At 37.4% G+C, this 18,641-nt stretch overlaps 1 protein-coding gene and 1 long non-coding RNA gene across 2 annotated transcripts in view; both read left to right on the forward strand.

Annotated features, from left to right (window-relative positions):
* Positions 1-18,641, forward strand: part of ntm (neurotrimin) — a 409,839-nt gene that overhangs the window by 12,557 nt on the left and 378,641 nt on the right. The gene's annotated exons all lie outside the window — the stretch shown is intronic.
* LOC310740705 lies at positions 7,182-14,861 on the forward strand. Its single transcript, XR_014537710.1, has 2 exons — positions 7,182-9,296; positions 9,334-14,861. It is a non-coding gene; the product is annotated as an uncharacterized lncRNA (long non-coding RNA).

Here is an 18,641-nt window from a genome sequence, read left to right on the forward strand (position 1 = left end):
TCATAACGCTCTTGTACACACAGCAGCCTCATTTGCAGAGTCAGTGTACAAATCCTCATTGCCTGCTCATCTCCTTCAATATTGTTGGGACAATAGCTTGTTAGCTGTAAAGAATACCGGCGAAGAGAAGGATGCCACAGGGAGTTAATGGGATGTATATTCTAATTCAGTAAGTGGCTTTTTGGTGTCACTGTCTCTCTGCTGTGTATTGTCCCCCATAGCATTATCTCAGAATAAACTTAGGCCTGTGGTCTTATTATAAATGATGAAATAGTTCCTCATGAGGGTTACGGTGTCTCATAAAGCAATTGTGGCCCAGCATAGCATGCTCCACAGGAGAGAAGCGCACGGTAACTTTAATCTCAGGCAGTGGAGTGGCACAGATATTAAAATAATATCTAAATCAGGAAATCACTATAGAGTGAATCACTGTCTGGCCTGTTAGCTTGTTTTCTCTGGAGATTTGAAAAGTACCAAATTTTAAAGTCTCTCCCTGTAGATAGGGAAGTGAGGTTTTTTTTGTCAGCATAAAGGAGGTGGAGCTGAAGGTAGCAGAGCTGAAGATGTTAGGGTTTTCATTGGGAGTGACAAGGATGGACAGGATTAGAAACGAGTTTATTAGAGGAACAGCGCATGTAGGACGTTATGGAGACAAGGATGAGGGAGGCTTTATTGAGATGGTTTGGACATGTGCAAAGGAGGGACATGGGGTATATCGGTAGAAGACTGCTGAGGATGGAGCCACCAGGAAGGAGAAAAAAGGAAGGCCAAAGAGGAGGTTTATGGATGTGGTGAGGGAAGACATGCAGGTAGTTGGTTTGAAAGAGGCAGATGTAGAGGACAAGGGGGTATGGAGACGATGATCCGCTGTGGAGACCCCTAATGGGAGAAGCCGAAAGAAGAAGACGATGCATTAATACAACATACGCAAAGTTAATATGAGGGACTTTTGATTAGCACAGTGAATTATATGAAATTTGCATTTTAGAAACATTTCTTTTTACACCTTGTCAAGTAGAGTTTATTGTGCCTATAAAAATAATAGAAAGTAAGTTTGGAGTCCAGGTCCTCAGCTGCTTACTGACTGTAATGTTCACGTTGTGATACTGCAAAATACATTTTGAAACCAATGCATAAATATTAGGGCCACGCCAGTTTAAATAAATTGATTTTAAAGAAGAACTTGTAGACTTTTAAAGAGGGGGTGGAGGAAACCACATTTAAATGCATTGCTTTCCATACAAGTGCATGCAATTGATAAACGAAGCTTCCATTGGTTTGCTTTGGCAGAAAAAAAAAAGATAATTATATATATATATTCATTCATTCATTTTCTCCCGCTTATCCGTAATATATATATATATATATATATATATATATATATATATATATATATATATATACATACAATGAGTCGATTTGCAACATGCCAAGTAAAAAATAAATGAAAATCAATGAAGATTTCCCTTTCTGTGTCCTCTTCCACACTGGCAATTATGAAAAGCTGTATAAAGCAATTTGTGCAATTGCTTCAAGAACCCCTGTGTTTCTCCACATAACCCTGATTGACTTTTTACAACCTGTCCTTGACTAGAGGTTGGCGATTATCACACAAGGATGACATTGTCTTCTTGTTGTCAGTCCTGGATTTGAGACTGACAGGCGGCTCGGGCAAATCAGATTGATTTAATTATGCAATGTTCCTGTGTGAAAGGCTTCACAGAGACTGACTGGAAACAAAAGAAGCAGCTTTAGAAGGGCAAAACAAAAACATCTCTGCCTGTCTCATGGTAAAGGAAATCAAAATGTATGAAATCATGAGAAATCACACTCATTGGAAAGCTTACATATTTTATAGAAGATTACATTCAACAAAGTTGCACTTGTTTTTTTTTCCAGCCTTAATTTATTATGGATATAAAAGTGGATGCTGAGCTAAGCATGATAGCACAAGATCTTAAAATCAGAATGAACAATAAGGCAATTTTGGCGAGCCTGGCGTTTGACACCGAAAAAAAATCTTTAGCGTTATCATCATAGCGTGATGCCTTTGCTAAATATAATAACTTGACAGTTTTATTGTTATACTCTGCCATTTAAACAGATTAGTTCTTCTTACAGGCAGTAGTACATCTAGCTATGTTCTGCAGTTGACTGTAATATTGAACGGATAATGAGATTTAATGTAAATGAATTCAAGCGTTTGGCCATCAACTTGATGTAAAATGAACTAAATATTTTGGCCCAGCACTGAGAAGACACATTACTTTTTTTTTCTATTATCCTGCATAGCTTTCAGCTATTCTTTCTTGTTAATTCACTGAGAAGTTCCCCAACTGACTATCTCTATTCAACTAATCACATTCTTCTCTGCACTGTCCATCTTAATGAAGTCCAGAGCAACCATGTGTAAAAGAAAGCATGGCAGGGAAAAATTTAGCACCCTTTCAAGACTCTTAAATCTAATGCATTGTTCTGACAGTGCTTGGAATCTAGGAGTAACATTTTTTGGAGTTTGACTCAGCACAAATGCCCAAATAATAGGTTAGTGATGCAGCAGGTATTGAGGTGATGTCAGAGGAATGATGGTCTGTGAGTATGTGAGTTTTTGGCCAAGGCGTTTACTGTACACATACTGACAAATTAAATGAAACAACAACAAAAACTGGAGGCTAGGCAACATTTTAGGAACATGATTTGGGCCCACATGCCCATTTAGAGAGAAATATTTTTCCTCTGATGGGAATGCTTCCTTCCATTTTCTCAACTACAAGGTCTGAATAATTTGATTAGCATGGAAACAATGTCATATTCTACAGCTTGTGCAATAATCAGCTCCCAATCCAATTGAATCCTAGGTTACAATCCAATCTATGGATATATTCGACAGCACTAACCACCACCATAATCTTCTGAGTGCAACAGTATTGTTCCAGAGCTGTGTAAAATGTTAATGGTGCACTTTAGCATTTCTAGTAGCTCACTTGGGCCCACATACAAGGCATTTTATGTTGTTGTTTTTTTCCTAGTTGAGCATAAGGAACATTAATTTAATCCATAAAACTGACCAGAACATTTAAATTAATTGTTTTTTGATTAGTGGTTATCTGGTGTTTGGAAATGAAGTGAAGGGCATGTGAAAATGTATTAGCCTGACCTCAACTTTGCTGCACTTTGGACAAGCAAAAATTAATTCACAGAAGTCATCTGTAATTTCTTTAACTGAAAAGAACTTTCTAATAGTGTTTCAACTTAATATAGCTACATCAGACATTTCTTGAAGTTAGCTGGTCTGAATAAATGTGTTGTTTTGTTATTATTGCTCTTAATGGCTACTGAAGGAAATAGCTCTTCTGATGAAAACCTTTCTCAAGCCTTTTTGCAAGATCCTATAAAGAGTCACCCAAAAAAGGTGTCTACCCTTTTATGATAATACAGTTGTACAAGTACAGCAATCAACATTGGAATTTTTTTATAATAAAATAATTACTGCAAGTATGACTGGTTAAAGCCTATTATACAACTGCAAAACCTAAATGCAACTGAAAATTGGATCTTATTTAAACTTATTATTAAATTCAACTGGTTTGTTGTTTTCTTACTGTTTTTGTTAGTGGATTAAATATTGGATTTTTGGCTCTTCCTTTGGTTGGCATCCTCATATTTTTACCTTCAAAAATTAAAAGCCTTCTCATTTAAAGGACTGGCACTTTATTTTGAGCCAAGGGATGCGGTTAGACTGTCAATAATCAATTAGCCTGCTGCCTAGGAACCTGGAGGAGTGAGGAGGACGTTGCATTTACCTATCCTCTTGTTCTTGAGGTGCTATTTTCAACCTACCAATGCTTGTCCTTATTAGCTAAGCACAGGAGCTGCAACTTGAAATCCCTATTTTTTTTTTCAGAGGGTAAACTGTAGGCTGTTGCTTAGGCTCATAATCTGAATTAAAGGCATAGTCTCGTTATGAATATTTGATCAAGTTTTTGATCTACTGCATTGATTTAATTATTTCCAGATTATGTATGAGTACATGCACATGGTACTCATCAGTAATGGTACTGATAACCTAGTAAGCAAACAGTAGCATCATGGAAATTTCAATTATGCTCTGTTTATCCTTTTTGATGCAAATGTCAGACAGCATTGTTAGATTCTTTTTTTAAACAAATTCAATTGCAGCTTGCACTGCAGCATACATTTTTCTCTGCTCACAGCCACACCCACACTCATCCACACAAACATGCAATCCCACCCCAGGCTGCGACCCTACACGCTGCAATAATATTGGACATGTATTTCTAAAAGCTATACGTGCCAAACCAATTACTGTTGTCTAACGTGTGTCTGTGTGTTCAAGAGACACAGGATGGGCTTCAGAAGAGTAAATGGATTTATCTCATTTCAAACCTATATCTTGTAGGTGAACACGTGCGACCTCCAGACCAACCGCACTAGATTGGGGGAAAGAGATTAAGAACATAAAAGCTTTAGATAGTGTATTCATATTTTCTTGTCAGGACTAAAAAAAAAGATTTATATTAGAGAGACTTCTCAAGCTGAATTAATGGAGCGCCGATAAGAGACGTATGTAATCCTCTGTGTGGCTGACCTGCGGGATAGCAAAAGTGACTAAAAATAGTGTCGGAGAATTAGCTTCTTTTGAAAGTGCCAGGAAAAACAGCACCCTGTCATCTTGCTTAGGACTCTTTTCTGCTACCCTGACAAAACTCAGGAATAGCAACAAACTTGCCGAGGACAGTAATGTTCAGTGTCCTAAGGGTTTGCTTTGTGTTTGGTCCAGAGGTCATCCGTAGAGGATAAAGAGCCAGCTATACGGAAGCAAAATTCAGAAATAAGATTGAATAACTGTAGTCCCAAGAATTCTATGTTTCCTCAGAGTAGGATTTTAAAAATCATAGTCAGCATGTAAGAAGCAGCAGCACAATGCATAAAACATGCAAACACAGGTCAAGAGCTTTAGGTATAGTTCACATCAAACACCAAAATGGGGAAAAATCTTTAACTGTGACATGATTGTTGTTGACAGATAGACTGGTTTGAGGGTTTTTTTTTTTTAGAAATTGCTAATCTCCTAGGGTTTTTATACACAGAAGTCTTTAGAATTTACACAGAGGGTTGTGAAAAGCTAAATTGGCCAGATAAGTTTGAACTGCCAGGAAAAATATAGCAATAATTATTACTCTTTTTAAAAGGGGGTCATCAGAAAAGCATCTCAAAATGCACAACACAATAAACCTTAACGTGGAGGGGCAATAACAGATTAAGACCACATCGGGTTCTACTCCTGTCAGCCAACAACCAGAATCTGAGAGTATCATGCTCAGACCTAAACAGATCAAAAAACTCTTTTTTCGGCTTCTCCTGTTAGGGGTCGCCACAGCAGACCATCCACATGTTTGATTTGGCACATGTTTTTACACTGGATTCCCTTCCTAACGCAACCCTCCCCATTTATCCAGGCTTGGGACCCGCACTGAGAGTGGCTGGGGTTTGTTACCTGACCGGGGATTGAACCCGGGCCGCAGCGGTAAGAGCGCCGCATCCTAACCACTAGACCACCAGGGAACCTCAGTCCTGAACAGATTAAGATTAAAAAAAAAAGAATCTCCCGCCCTTTTTTTTTTGACAATTTTCTGCTGTGCGGTTTGGGTGGTTTATGAATTATGGGTTCCACAATACCCTCATATTCATGTTCTAGGCTGACCAAAATGGAACCTGATGTGGTCTTTTGCTGTTGTAGCTCATCCACCACAAGGTTTGATGTTTTGGGCATTCTGAGATGCTTTTCTGCACAGCAAGATGTAAAAAGTGATTATTTGAGTTACTATAAACTAAGTACCCCCTTTAATCTCTCTCATCAATATTTTGTTTCAGCCTGTAGACTTTCTGCTCACAGGATGTTTTTACATCATTCTTTGCAAACTCTAGAGACTGTTGTGTGTGTTTAGGTGTGTGCATGAGTGTGTGCGTGAAAACCCCAGGAGAGGAGAAATATGCATACCTGCCCGTATGACACTAACAACCATGCCACAGTTCCAAAGATTACAGTTTTTATGCATTCTGTGATTTGATTTGAACAACTGAAGCCCTTGACCTGCTATTTCACTGTTCTTAATATGACATTTGTATAACTATACATGACCAGGTGTACAGATGTTCCATATTAAACTGGACATTGAGTGCATCAATCCTCATGCTGAACTATGTCACTCTATCACCACAATCCGAGGAGATACGTATCTAACATTTTAGGTAAAGCACATTCTTTTCCGAAGGCCTCTGATTTTGAACTAAAAACAAATCACAGTGAATGTAGAACCTAGTTTCATCAGGGTAAAGGGAAAAAAAACTAAAAGAAGCAGGTCCTGTAAAAAGCACTTTGATAAAAAGAGCAAGAAAACCTTGCGTATTCTGTTTAAACTTGAACTGTAAATGATAAGAACAAGGCAGTGGGGAAAATGAAGTGCAGAGAATGTAACGAATATTCTGTGTCAACAGATGAGAAGCCAGCATTGTAGGAGGAAACTTATCTGATGGAATTGTAGCTGAGTGTAGGAGATGAAGAATAGTCTCTCAGTGGTGTAGCTTTTTGTTTTTTGTTTTTTCCCCGTCTCCTGCCTGCATAGTTGAGTTATGTGCTCTGTGGCCTGATTTCAATGAGTCAGTCTCTCCAGCTGAAGTCACACACCGATGAGAACATCAGCATCCCAATGTTTACAGAAAAAACTATTTCTGCTGCAGCTTTGATGGACAGGAGACAGGGCAACATAGCCATGAAAATTGATAACTGCATGATTTTGCGTAGAATGCTCAGTAAATACTGACTCGTCAACCGAAGTGACAACATTCTTTGGAGCATCCCAGCATTTCAGCCACACTACCTTGAATTAACTGAATGACTACAGACCCTGTCACACAGAAGGATTTACAAATAGCACTTATATATAAAATAAATAAATGGTTTATTTGCCATTTGCTGATATCCAACTGAGAGAATTCTTCCAATCTGGCCCCATGATGGCCCTCTCTCTCTGTGTGTGTGTGTGTGTGTGTGTGTGTGTGTGTGTGTGTGTGTGTGTGTGTGTGTGTATATATATATATATATATATATATATATATATATATATATATATATATATATATATATATATATATATCAGTATGGATATCAGATATATATATCTGATATATACACACAGATGGTCCCCAAATTGATGGTCCCCGACTTAAGATTTTTTTATCTTGACGAGAGCAGTATGACAAAATTGTAAAAATATATAAAGTTTTCCGGTGAAGGCAAACATAGCAGTGTATGCTCCCTCCACTCGCAAACCGGTGCTCGTCCACAAGCCCATTGCAACATATATTTATACTGTATAGTTTATACAATACAATACACTACAATAAATTGCTCTGTTTTGCTGAATTATGTACTGCAATTTGTTAAATTATTAACAAATTATAGTATACTACCCCATAATGATTACCATTCTTTAAGACTCCCAGGTAGGCTAGGCCAAGTCTTGGCACTTACGAGTGTGTGCTTCTGTGTGTATCTCTTTCACTGCACACTGCATCCTCTCTAGTTTTGAACCACCTCCATGACTATAAGATGCTATGCACAGGATTGAACACAAAAGCTTTCAATGCATCTATGCCTGTTTTTAAATACCCAGGATAGGTTGTCACTTGATTAACAGAAAGATCTGATCAGATTTTCTGATATTTGATTACGTATGATGGAATACTATGCGCACAATGTTTGCACCAGATTTAGTAACTGCTCTGTAGTCAGACCTTATCTGCCTAGTGGCCTATCACTGCCTCTAAATTATCTGACTTGACTTGAAAGGTGTAAAGCATCTGCTCATTATAATTAGTCTAGGTTCTGTGATCATGCATGCATTTTGGCAACAAATAACGTGACAGATTTTGGATCTGGTGGCGTCACAGGCCTCAGGTCTCTAGCACAGACATTTCTAAATAAGGTTAAAGAAAGTCTGGCTTGTACAACTGATCCCCGACTCAACGGGTTGTCATATAGTTTTATTACCATATTAAAAGTTACCAGTTTGGTGGTGGTATGCGTTCTAGACACTTACTTTGTTACAGATTTTTTTGCTTTTATGGGGGTTTTTCCTCATTGTGAAACTCCAGTGGCTGTATGTGTGACATGTCGATATGGCTGTATGTATGTTCATGGTGCTTGTTTATATTTTTTAAGAAAAAAGAAAAATCACCTATGAGTTCAAAATGGTAGCAAAGTTACAAAAAAGAAGGTTCTTCTGATCTTTAAAATAGTTAAGGTAAAGGTTAAATAGTTTACCTTTTTACTTGTTAAGCATGTGATTTGTGTATGTCAACTGCACAAAGTCATTGGAAAGGTTATTGCTAAGGTAAAGTCTTCTGGAAAGTGTTTATGTCTCCAGTTGATAAATGGACTACACCTTGTCAAGTTCTTTAATTTCCAATCAGCGCTGCAAAAGATTCATTATGCAAGTCTTAATATGACATTAGGTTTAATTCATTATGAAAGGCCTAATGTAGCATTATGTTTATTGCACCTTTGCGCAACATTGATTTACCTTGCTATTATTCCATTAAGGGTTCTGTTTGGTCTTAATGTGCACAGTCAGCATTCTTGTGGCTGGGCCAGTGATCACTTCTTAATGAGTGCCTTTACACTGAATGAACACAGCCTATATTACTCACATTATCTGCCCTATATAGCAGTAAGCAGACCAGCTGACACTGACATGATGCACTCTTCATGCTTTCTGACGTGAATTGATTAGTGTAAAGTCTACCGCACGCTCTGATAAAGCTTTGCAAATGAGTGACTGCAGCCTCCGTTGGCGGCTGTTTAATCTAGTTATGAGATGCATGCAGCAGCAGATGACTTGCCACCATAATTTAATCTGGGCTAGCTCTGAGAGGAAAAACTTTCCCCTTTTGAGTTGTGCAGATCAGATGAGCATTTGGTTTGAGGTCTGCAACCTGAAAAATAACCAGACAATTGAGAAGCTTAGGATCTGGGCTTGTCTAGACTTGCCTGATTTTGCTCATCAGAAACTTTTAATAGCATTATGGATGATAGCAGAAAGGCTCCTTTAGGAGAATATGAAACAATGTGCTATTTAATGCATGCTATTTTTGGTGGCACGTGATCTTAGGAACCTTATTGAAGAAAATGGTTAGCACATTGTATATTTAGCTAGATTTCTATTTAGCTGCTTCTCCTAGTTTTATAAGCAGAAAACAGTGTTACACGTTAGGTTTTTTTAATAAGGCCAGTAAAACAAACTGAACCAGCATTTACCAATAAAATTAATCAAGACAAGCTGGTTAATAAGCTTTAAGTTCAGATGGCAAGAGAGAGAAAAATATATATTTATTTGCATTCAGAGAAGCGCAAAGCTAAAGTACTAAACTTTTTCTGTGTGCCATAGCCAGACTATTAAAATTACTTGCGCGTGGTTTTCTTAAGATTGGCCTGGTTTATCTTGTATAGTCTGCCTGGAATGAGTTTTTCAATTGCATCTAAACCACCCAATGAACAAACAAGTTGTCTTTAGGGCAAAAAAAAAACTAGGTGCTAGAAAATGAAGACCGATAAAGCAGACCAAATTCTGACGTTGTCAATTGCAATGTGATGCATAGCATATAAGCAAGAAACATTTTGAAAAGTTTAGACAAAAGAAACTTAGGATAATTGACTTTTTTCTCATTAATAGTCCTAGAAATGAGAATCCTGTTGATTTACCACCTTTTCAAATGTGTCCTACAATCTCCAACTGATTCATTACTTGGCTGCTTACCTGAAAAACAGCATGTGATCAGACCGTAATAAGAATCGAGAAGCAGGCCAAAATTAGGAAGCAGATCCTTGCATGTGGGCTTCTTTTGGGTTCTTTGGTTTACTTCCACCTCCTAAAAACATGCTGGAAGGTTGCTTGTCTAAACGAAGACGCTTCTGGGAATGAATGAATGTGCAAGTGTGTATGTGTGTGATTGTGTTTGATGCTTTGTGATGGATTGGCATCCCATCCAGGCATTGTTCCTGCCTTAAACAAAATATTCTTGGGAATATGCTCTGGATCCATAAAACACTTACCGAAAGTGAATAGTGTGAGAAATCTCTAGTGAGAGCTCCAGAATGCGCACAGAAATGTTTGGTAACAAAAGTGGAAAAAGCGTGACTGAAAGCGTGACAGCCAGGCTGCACTAGAGAAACCACAAATATACATTTTGAGCCTGCCTGTTCAATGCATAAAATTCTGTGCAAAATGTATTTTAATGGCCTCTTCAGATCTTCATAGAAATGTGGGATTGATATGATTTGCTGTAAAATTTAATATATTTCATTTTGTTCTCAAATGTTACATTGTACTTTGGATACATTTTTTCCATTGCAAGTTGGAGTGTAAATTCCACCTTAAATCACCAATTATTCTGACAAATTATAGCTCCTTTAACAGGATATTCCTGTCACCAAACTTTCAACAAGGTCCCAGATGAAACAAATTATCTGAGCCTTTTCCAAATTCTAAAGTGAGAGACTGTCAATAATCTTTCTGTCATCAGAAGTACCAATTAATTTCTCTTCTTAGCAACAAAACACAATGCAATTATACAGTGTGAGCTACATTAGTGGTAGATGCTAAATGGCAGTCAGACAAAAGTGCAGCTTTCTGTAAAAGCTTGAGCCCAATCAAGCATCATTGAAATTCTAGACAATGACAGCTAATATTATCAGACAGCAAACATCCAGCCAACATGAACACAATGTGCACACACTTCAACAAATTACTATTTCATGCATTTCTCATGTTTTCTTTTATCTGTATGTAAACTATGCATTTTACTTTTACATTTAGCAGGCAGTGTTTTCTGAAGCAATTTACCAAAAGAACCAAAAGCTGAGATTGTAAGCGTATTCATTCCTTTCATTCGTTTTTTGTCATACTTTTATTCTATCATCATCATTGGAGTCATGACGGATCCAGATCCTAGAATCACTGGGTCAGAAGGAAAGTATGGTGCTAATACAGCCTGGATGGGTGGCTATTACACATTCACACACTCATTCCCATGTAGAGGCAATTTAGACAAGCCTATTCACTTACCAGCATGTCTTTGGAAAGTTGGAGGAAAAGCAGAAAACCCAGAGGAAACCCATTAGGAGAACTCAGATTAGTGAGACAGACAATAACCCACACTCAGGCTTGAACAAGGAAATGTAAGTACAGGATAAATCCCGGACCCTTACAAAATTAAGAAATAAAGCAAAATAAACTAAGAGAAGGGGCCAACTCCCACCTCAAAAAACCTTTGTTCAGGTCCCAGGGAAAGAGAGCTGCCCAGCCAGCTGCCCTGAGGTTGTTGTGCAAGTGTATAGTTCTTAACCAGGGTGCAAATATATTGTGCTGCAATCCTCTTTAATGCCCCAAATGCAAGACAAGCATTTTGAATTAGATTCTTACTCCGACACAGAGCCAGTTGAGTGACCTCAATAGGGGAGGGATATGAGAAAATTTGGAGAGGTTATGAACCAGGTGAGGAGCTGCATTCTAAGTGCTCTGCCGGAGAGATATAGCTTATAAAGTGAGAACGGTGAGTAAAATTGCAGTAATCATGTCCGGAAATAATTAGAACTTACAGTATATGAGATTTTGAATGGATCCTGGTTGCTGGCAAGTGTGTATGATGTAAACGCGAAATCAGGTGTAACAATGATCAGGTGATGAGACAGCAGAAACTGGGGAAAAACAGGAGTTTTTTTTTTTTTTTTTAAACATTGGAATGGGCAGCATAGTATAGCGTATTGGAGCATACATGAGATATTAGTGAAATGTTTGGAAGACAGATTGAGACAGACAATCTGTAGCATATTTTTTATAGAGGTAGCTAATGTGTTTTTCCATGATTTACTCATTTATTTCGTACAGTATATTGGTTCGGTGAGTGTGTTGTGATGAATATGTTTTATGTCTCGCAGCAGAGCCATCACCTTTCTGATTAGTCCGTTTTGGCCTTTTAGTGATAATGCATCAGCTATTGAGAGTAATGGTTTTACATAAGCACCATCTCTCTACACTCATATCTGACCTTTCGGGGGTTGACATTTCATTGTCAGTCCTTTCACTCATACCTGCTCTCGAATGCTTTGTGAGGGTGGAACTGCTGTAATGCTCGCTTTAACGAAATGAACACATCCAAGACAATGTGCTTGAGTGACAAAATGATTAACAGCACCGCATCCTCTGCATCCTAATATCTTGTTTACCTGCACATCTCAGTGTGGGTGTGTTACAATTATTGTATTTCTCTTATTCACATGTTTATAGTGCATATGGATTTCTTGGCATAAAACAGGGAAGAAAAACACAGCAGTGGAGAGATAACTGACTTGCTGGATAGCACTGCTGGGAAAGCAGATCTGTGCTAAATTGATGTTGGAGGCTGTCTGTGTGTGGGGCTGGGAAAGGAAAAAAAAAATTCTTGATGCTTGTTTTCTACATTCACATTGGTGACATGCTTATGATACAATTTCGAGGTAGGACAATGTAAAGATGCATATTAAGGTCACTCTGGACAGGCGTGATTTGTAAAATAAATAAACAGGAAAATAATTGTATAATAATGCTTTGATCCCTGCAGTCTATGTAATACTTTTACTTAATATTACTAATTCCCTGACTGTTGTAGCTTAGTGATGGCTGCAACACATATTTCTGAAGCACTTTTTTCATTTCGGTGTAAAAAAATACTCAGAAGTCCCAAAGAGCACCATGAGGTGTCATGCAACCAGGTGGATGTAATTGCAGGGTTTTTTATTTAGAAATCTCATAAACAGTTGACAGACGGAGGTTAATTGAACAGGCAACAAGCACATGCAGGGCAAACAAACGGATAAACAGGAAATAAGGCAGAAGGTATTTATTCATTTGTTCATCTTGAGTAAACACTTCAGCCTGGTCAGGGCCACAGTAGATATGGAGCCACACTAGAACCGGGTCGGATGCCAGCCAAATTGAGGTGACCAAACACATTCACAAACATGTATCTAGGGATAATTCAAAGATTAAGATCTAGGGTCAAGTTGAATTATCCTTCTAACTGAATGGTTTTGGATGGTGGCCCTGGAACTCCAGGCAGCAGTTCTTTTCCCTGTACCACCAAGGTAGAAGGCAAAAGAAGCAAAATTGATACACAGGAAAATGTTAAACCTTGCATAGAAGTGAAGTGAGTGAATTTGGATCTGCGAATCATAATGTAAATGTAGTTTAGAATGCATGTCTTTTAATACTATGTTAAATCTTAAGAGTCTACTGAAAGATTTCTGATATTTTTTAACAAAGAATTCACAATTACATTTTTTATCTTGTGTCCTTTTGACATGGTGATTATTATGTGCTGGAAAAACTTTGGATAATCAATTCCAATTAGTACTGTTTATAACATTTAAGAAACATTGTACAAATTCTGCTTGATTCTCTGGAATACTGGAGAGATGAACACCAATATTCCAAACCATATTCTTTTGATTGGTGTTTTGGAGAGTTGTGGAGAGTGCTGTTTAATAGAGCATTCTAAATGTTTACTGTGGTTAAGACCCGGTTACTGTGAAGGGCAGAGCATATAATTTACACTATTTTTATATCTATTAAACCATTCAGTAAACCATTGTACTCTGTGGAAATTCTTTTTGTTTATTTGTCCTCCATCTGTATATTCCTCTGTAGTCAAGCCAACACTGTCAAATCAACCTGTCAAATTGCACAAGTTGTTTTTCTTTTGAGGTATACATTTAATGAATCCTTTGCCCTGTTCGATGTTAGAACGATGTGCATTTGAACTCCGGATGCAGGGGTATGAACGTTGACTATACAAGTTCAATATTAATAAATCATGCTTTTCATTTTGCCTTTTGGAGCCGGGTGACATTAAATGATATAGCACAGGGTAAGAACAACGTGAGTATTAAATGATTTTGTTAGAAAAACTGCTCAAATATAGTTAAAGGCATATTTGTTGAGCATTGCTTGCTCTTTGTTGAACACCCTGCAAATGCAATATCAGCAGTATTCACAGCATTTGATATGGTAAATCAGATTCTCTTGACTACCTCGGTGTCACTAGTAATGTCTCTCCCTATTACACCTCCTGTGGTCAACTGGCTCCAAGTTTTGATTATTACCTACAAGTTTGAGATTTTGATGCGTTCCTACCGGTTAACCACAGAAACTTTCTCTATATGGAGTGAAGCACACAAAAGACTGACTCATCCAACCATGAATGTTTTTTTTTATAAGAAAAAAAGTCAGTAGATAACGTTTCATCAAAATGTTGTAGAATTTACAAGGATAGAACTTCAGTGAGGTGGACACTGAAGCCTGGCATCTGACTGCTGGGTTTCCTTAGGTAAATCTGTACATGAGAGAAAGACAGAAATTGATAGAGAGAGAGAGAGAGAGAGAGAGAGAGAGATAGAGAGAGAGAGAGAGAGAGAGAGAGAGGGAGAGAGAGAGAGAGAGAGAGAGACTTAATTTAAATACATTTTTAAATTAAATCATACTAGCTATGACCCCAGAACATAGAGTTAGAAATTCCAGCACTGTCATCATGACGTGTGAATTCTGTCTCTGACTGTTCCTCAGGTCTTGATACATCACACCATTTGTGTTAATGAACATGGTCTTTGTTCACCACAAGCTTCATGTCTGACTGCTTTGCTTAAAATCACATGAAAGCAGAACCCTACTACTTGAGCGAATATTCCGTCGCGTCTGTTGAGATCCATTCTCAATGAATCTTTATAACAACCTTTCTAATAAAAAGAAGGGAAGAAAATAATAGTTTAAAGCACATAATCTGTTCCTTCCAAATATTGCATTTGTATTTGGTTCTTTATATCTCCAGTGGGTTGTCTCTTATTCCTCTCTTGATGAGTTGCCAGCCGATGTGTTTACAGCAATAAACAACATTCAGTTGTGGGTGATACGTTTAAGCCATACTTGTGTTAAGTTGGGCTGTTGACTATGGTGTTGATTTGTTTTACTGGTGCTTTGAGTGTGCTGGATCCAGCATCCCACAGTGTAGAAATATTTAATATTCTCCCTCTATGTTGCTCAGGGTTGTGGCGAATTCTGTGTGAATTCTGGAAACCCTGGTGAAAGGGGCCGAATACATGAGTCCATTGCCGGGAACAAGGAATGCACATATTCACATACTTAACAATTTAGTGTGGTCAGTATGCTTTCTTTCAGTTGGTAGACTGACCACACTAAATTGACGTGTCAACACCAAATGTTTTAAATAAGGGTTTTGATTAATCACGTGATTTACTTTATGAACTAACAAACAGAAATCATTTTGGTCAAAACAATACAGGGCAGTATAATGTAATATAACACACCAGTGAGGCTTCATTGTATTTTGTAACACTTGCAAGCTAAATTATTATTGCAATATGTATCGAAATAAACACAGTATTATATTTTTCGCAGTTCTTACAACCCTGCATTTTATGAGATGTAAGTGTGTATTTTGTTTAGGAGAATATCCTCACAGCATGAAGTAATGACTGGTAAATTGCAAACTGGGATGTTTTGCCATTTGTAACTACATACAGGTAGCATGCCTCATAGCCAAGTTTTAATAACTTTATCATGAATCACGTCAAAAACATATACTACCTCTACTAATATTATCATAGTGTGATTGATGTCTGATGTGAAGTTTTCTTGCTGGATTTTCTTTACTAAAGTGATATAGTTTAAGTTTGTGATAACAACATTTTACCATGCATCCATCCATCTATGCATTCATTTATCACTTTATCCATTCATCCATCCATCTTTCTATCTAGCCACCCATTTTCTACTAGAATTTAACTAGTAAACTAGCTAAATCTCATAACATATTTGTAAAACAATAACAATCAATAGAAACTCTAGCTAAAACAGGCTAAAAGCTAAAACTGCCAACTCTATTCATCTAACCTTTTTATATACATACTATAACTTGCACCAAGGCATTTTAGATAATCATGTGCTTCCAACATTCTGAAGGCAGTTTGGGAAAGGTTCTGAAATGTTTGTTATAGTCAGGTGTACATAAGAATTTGCCCAAATAGTGTAGAGTACCGTAATTTCTGGACTATAAAGCGCACCCATATCTAATTTTACAAAGATTTTTTTTTTTTAACATAAATAAGCCGCAGTGTCTACACTGAAACTAATTAACTTTACACAGGCTTTAGCGAAAGACACGTTACACACGGTGTAACGGGTAAAATATGTTGCGCTTCCTTTAGGAGCATAGCGGTATTTTGGGAATAGCATGCCACTGCATTTTTCTGCTATTACTGCGTGTGTGCAAGACGAAGATTATGTTCTTATTATATTCTGATGCTCATTTTTAAGTTTCTTTGACTAACCCGTAACGCTGTTGCCAAGAAAAATAAAAAAGCACGAGTTTTGGAAACCTGTCTGTGCTTATATGATTTCTGTTGCAACTGGAGTTAGCGAGCTCTCCCTTCACCCAGACTCAACACGTTACAACGGCTTGTATTTAAACAGTAGCCGACCAAGAAAGTGATTGTTCACTGTCTTCCTCCTTCCTTTCACAACTATTTCTCTCGAGAGTTTATCTTTTGGCATCGTCGTGCGTTAAAAAAAAAAAGTTTTTTCTCCCGAAGCAGATCAGAACACAGGTGAGATACGTTTTTTCGTTTCCGTTCGGAAATTTAATTGGTCTAATGTTCAGTTTTTTGGCTTGAAGTTTCTGAAACCGGGAAAAACAAAGGAAAAATTCATAAATAAGCCGCTTCGTTGTTTATGCCGCGGGGTTCAAAATGTGGGAAAAAAGTAGCGGCTTACAGTCCAAAAAATGACGTATATAGGTAGTTGTTGCACTACCACAGCTAATGTCAGTATTCCTCTCTGCTTTCCAGCATATTCTTTTGGATCACTGTGATATGACACACATGGCTTGTAGCTGTGTTAATGCTTGAGTGGAACTACTGGGAGTCCTGGTTTGTCTGGATTGTGTGACCAGGGGTTATATAATAAAACTAAGCCAGAAATACGCAGCTATAGAAGGTTTTCTCAACACTGTTGAAAACCTCATAAGAGACAACATGTTCAAACAGTTGGAAAGATTCACTTGAATTTTCATTATAAAATTAGATTGAGATGCCTGGAACCATTGTCAAGCTTGATAACTTTTTCCCTAATAAAAACAAATGCATTTTAAAAAGATTCCACCTTTACATTTCCTTGTACCTGACCTGGATAATGTAAAGCAAATTGTTAACTTGATTCCCCAACTTTATGTTCAGGCAGATATTTTAGATGTTAAAAATGTTCCAACCTTTGTTAATAGGCCTAAAGGTTTTTATTTGTATTCGACTTAGCTTTCATTTTGTCTTGTTTTTTTATTGTGTTCATGCCCTTTGGTCACAGGAGGACACCACTTTTCTTACCTAGATCACTCCTGGTTACTATGAACTATTATTTCCATCTCCATAATTAGAATGCAGAAACAATTATAATTTCTCACATCAGTTGCTCTTCCCTGTCGGTCTTGGCTCCTGCTGATCAGTCAATGGTCTCTGAAAAATCATGGCATGTTGTATACAGCTTGTACCATGCTGCTGAATGTGTGCTAAAGGACATGGTTGGGGTTTGAAGTCATGTTGTGGACAAGACCAAGAGCTATTTCTGTAGAAAAAAAAAAACTTAGAAAACACTTACATAAGTATGCTAAGTATTAGGTGTTTGCAAATATTTCATAATACAGTACACAACTCTAGCTGTGTGCTTAGCTGCATGGACATGTCAAATTATTATATTACTATTTAACATTCTTGTTGCCAGAATTCTCAACTGATTACATACTTAAAATGTTTCATTTCACTTCTCGGATCAGATGGTCAATGCAAATAAATACTTAGTCATTATAATTAAAGCATTTTTATATTAATGTGAGTGGTCTCTTTTAGGATGACCCTGCCCCTAAAAATTAATGGTTTGATCAGACCTCAATCCAACTGAACACCACAGATTGTAGACCACCACTACCATCATCAAAACATCAGCAGGGGAAAAACCTTCGTCAGAATGGTGTAATGTTTGGCAATATGCCAGGAATATTATATCATGATTCATGGAGACATTTTTATTATACAAAAAGATTTATCACAATATTTAAGTACAGTATATCTGTCTATCCGATATCTCTCAACATGGGCATGGACAAATATGGATGCATCTAAGGGAGTTTTTCCTTGCCACAGTTGCCACGGCTTGCTCATCAGGGATAAATGCACACAATTCACCTTTACTGTTGATTTCTGTAAAGCTGCTCTGAGACAATGTCTGTTGTGAAAAGCGCTATAGAAATAAACTTGACTTGACTTGACTTGGCTTTATGCAAATGTATGTTTATTATTAGTAAAACCGTATTCAACATAGAGCATGAAGACAAAATATTCTTGTAAATGTTTTAAAGTAATTATGGTGTTTTTAATTACGTAAATCACCAGGACACCAAACAAAACTTTTGTTTTGTTTCCTCACAGGACGGTTTTAATTGCAGGATGTGTCCGTGATGGT

The sequence above is a fragment of the Silurus aristotelis genome, assembly GCF_946808225.1.
Source record: "Silurus aristotelis genome assembly, chromosome: 18".
Lineage (NCBI taxonomy): Eukaryota > Metazoa > Chordata > Actinopteri > Siluriformes > Siluridae > Silurus > Silurus aristotelis.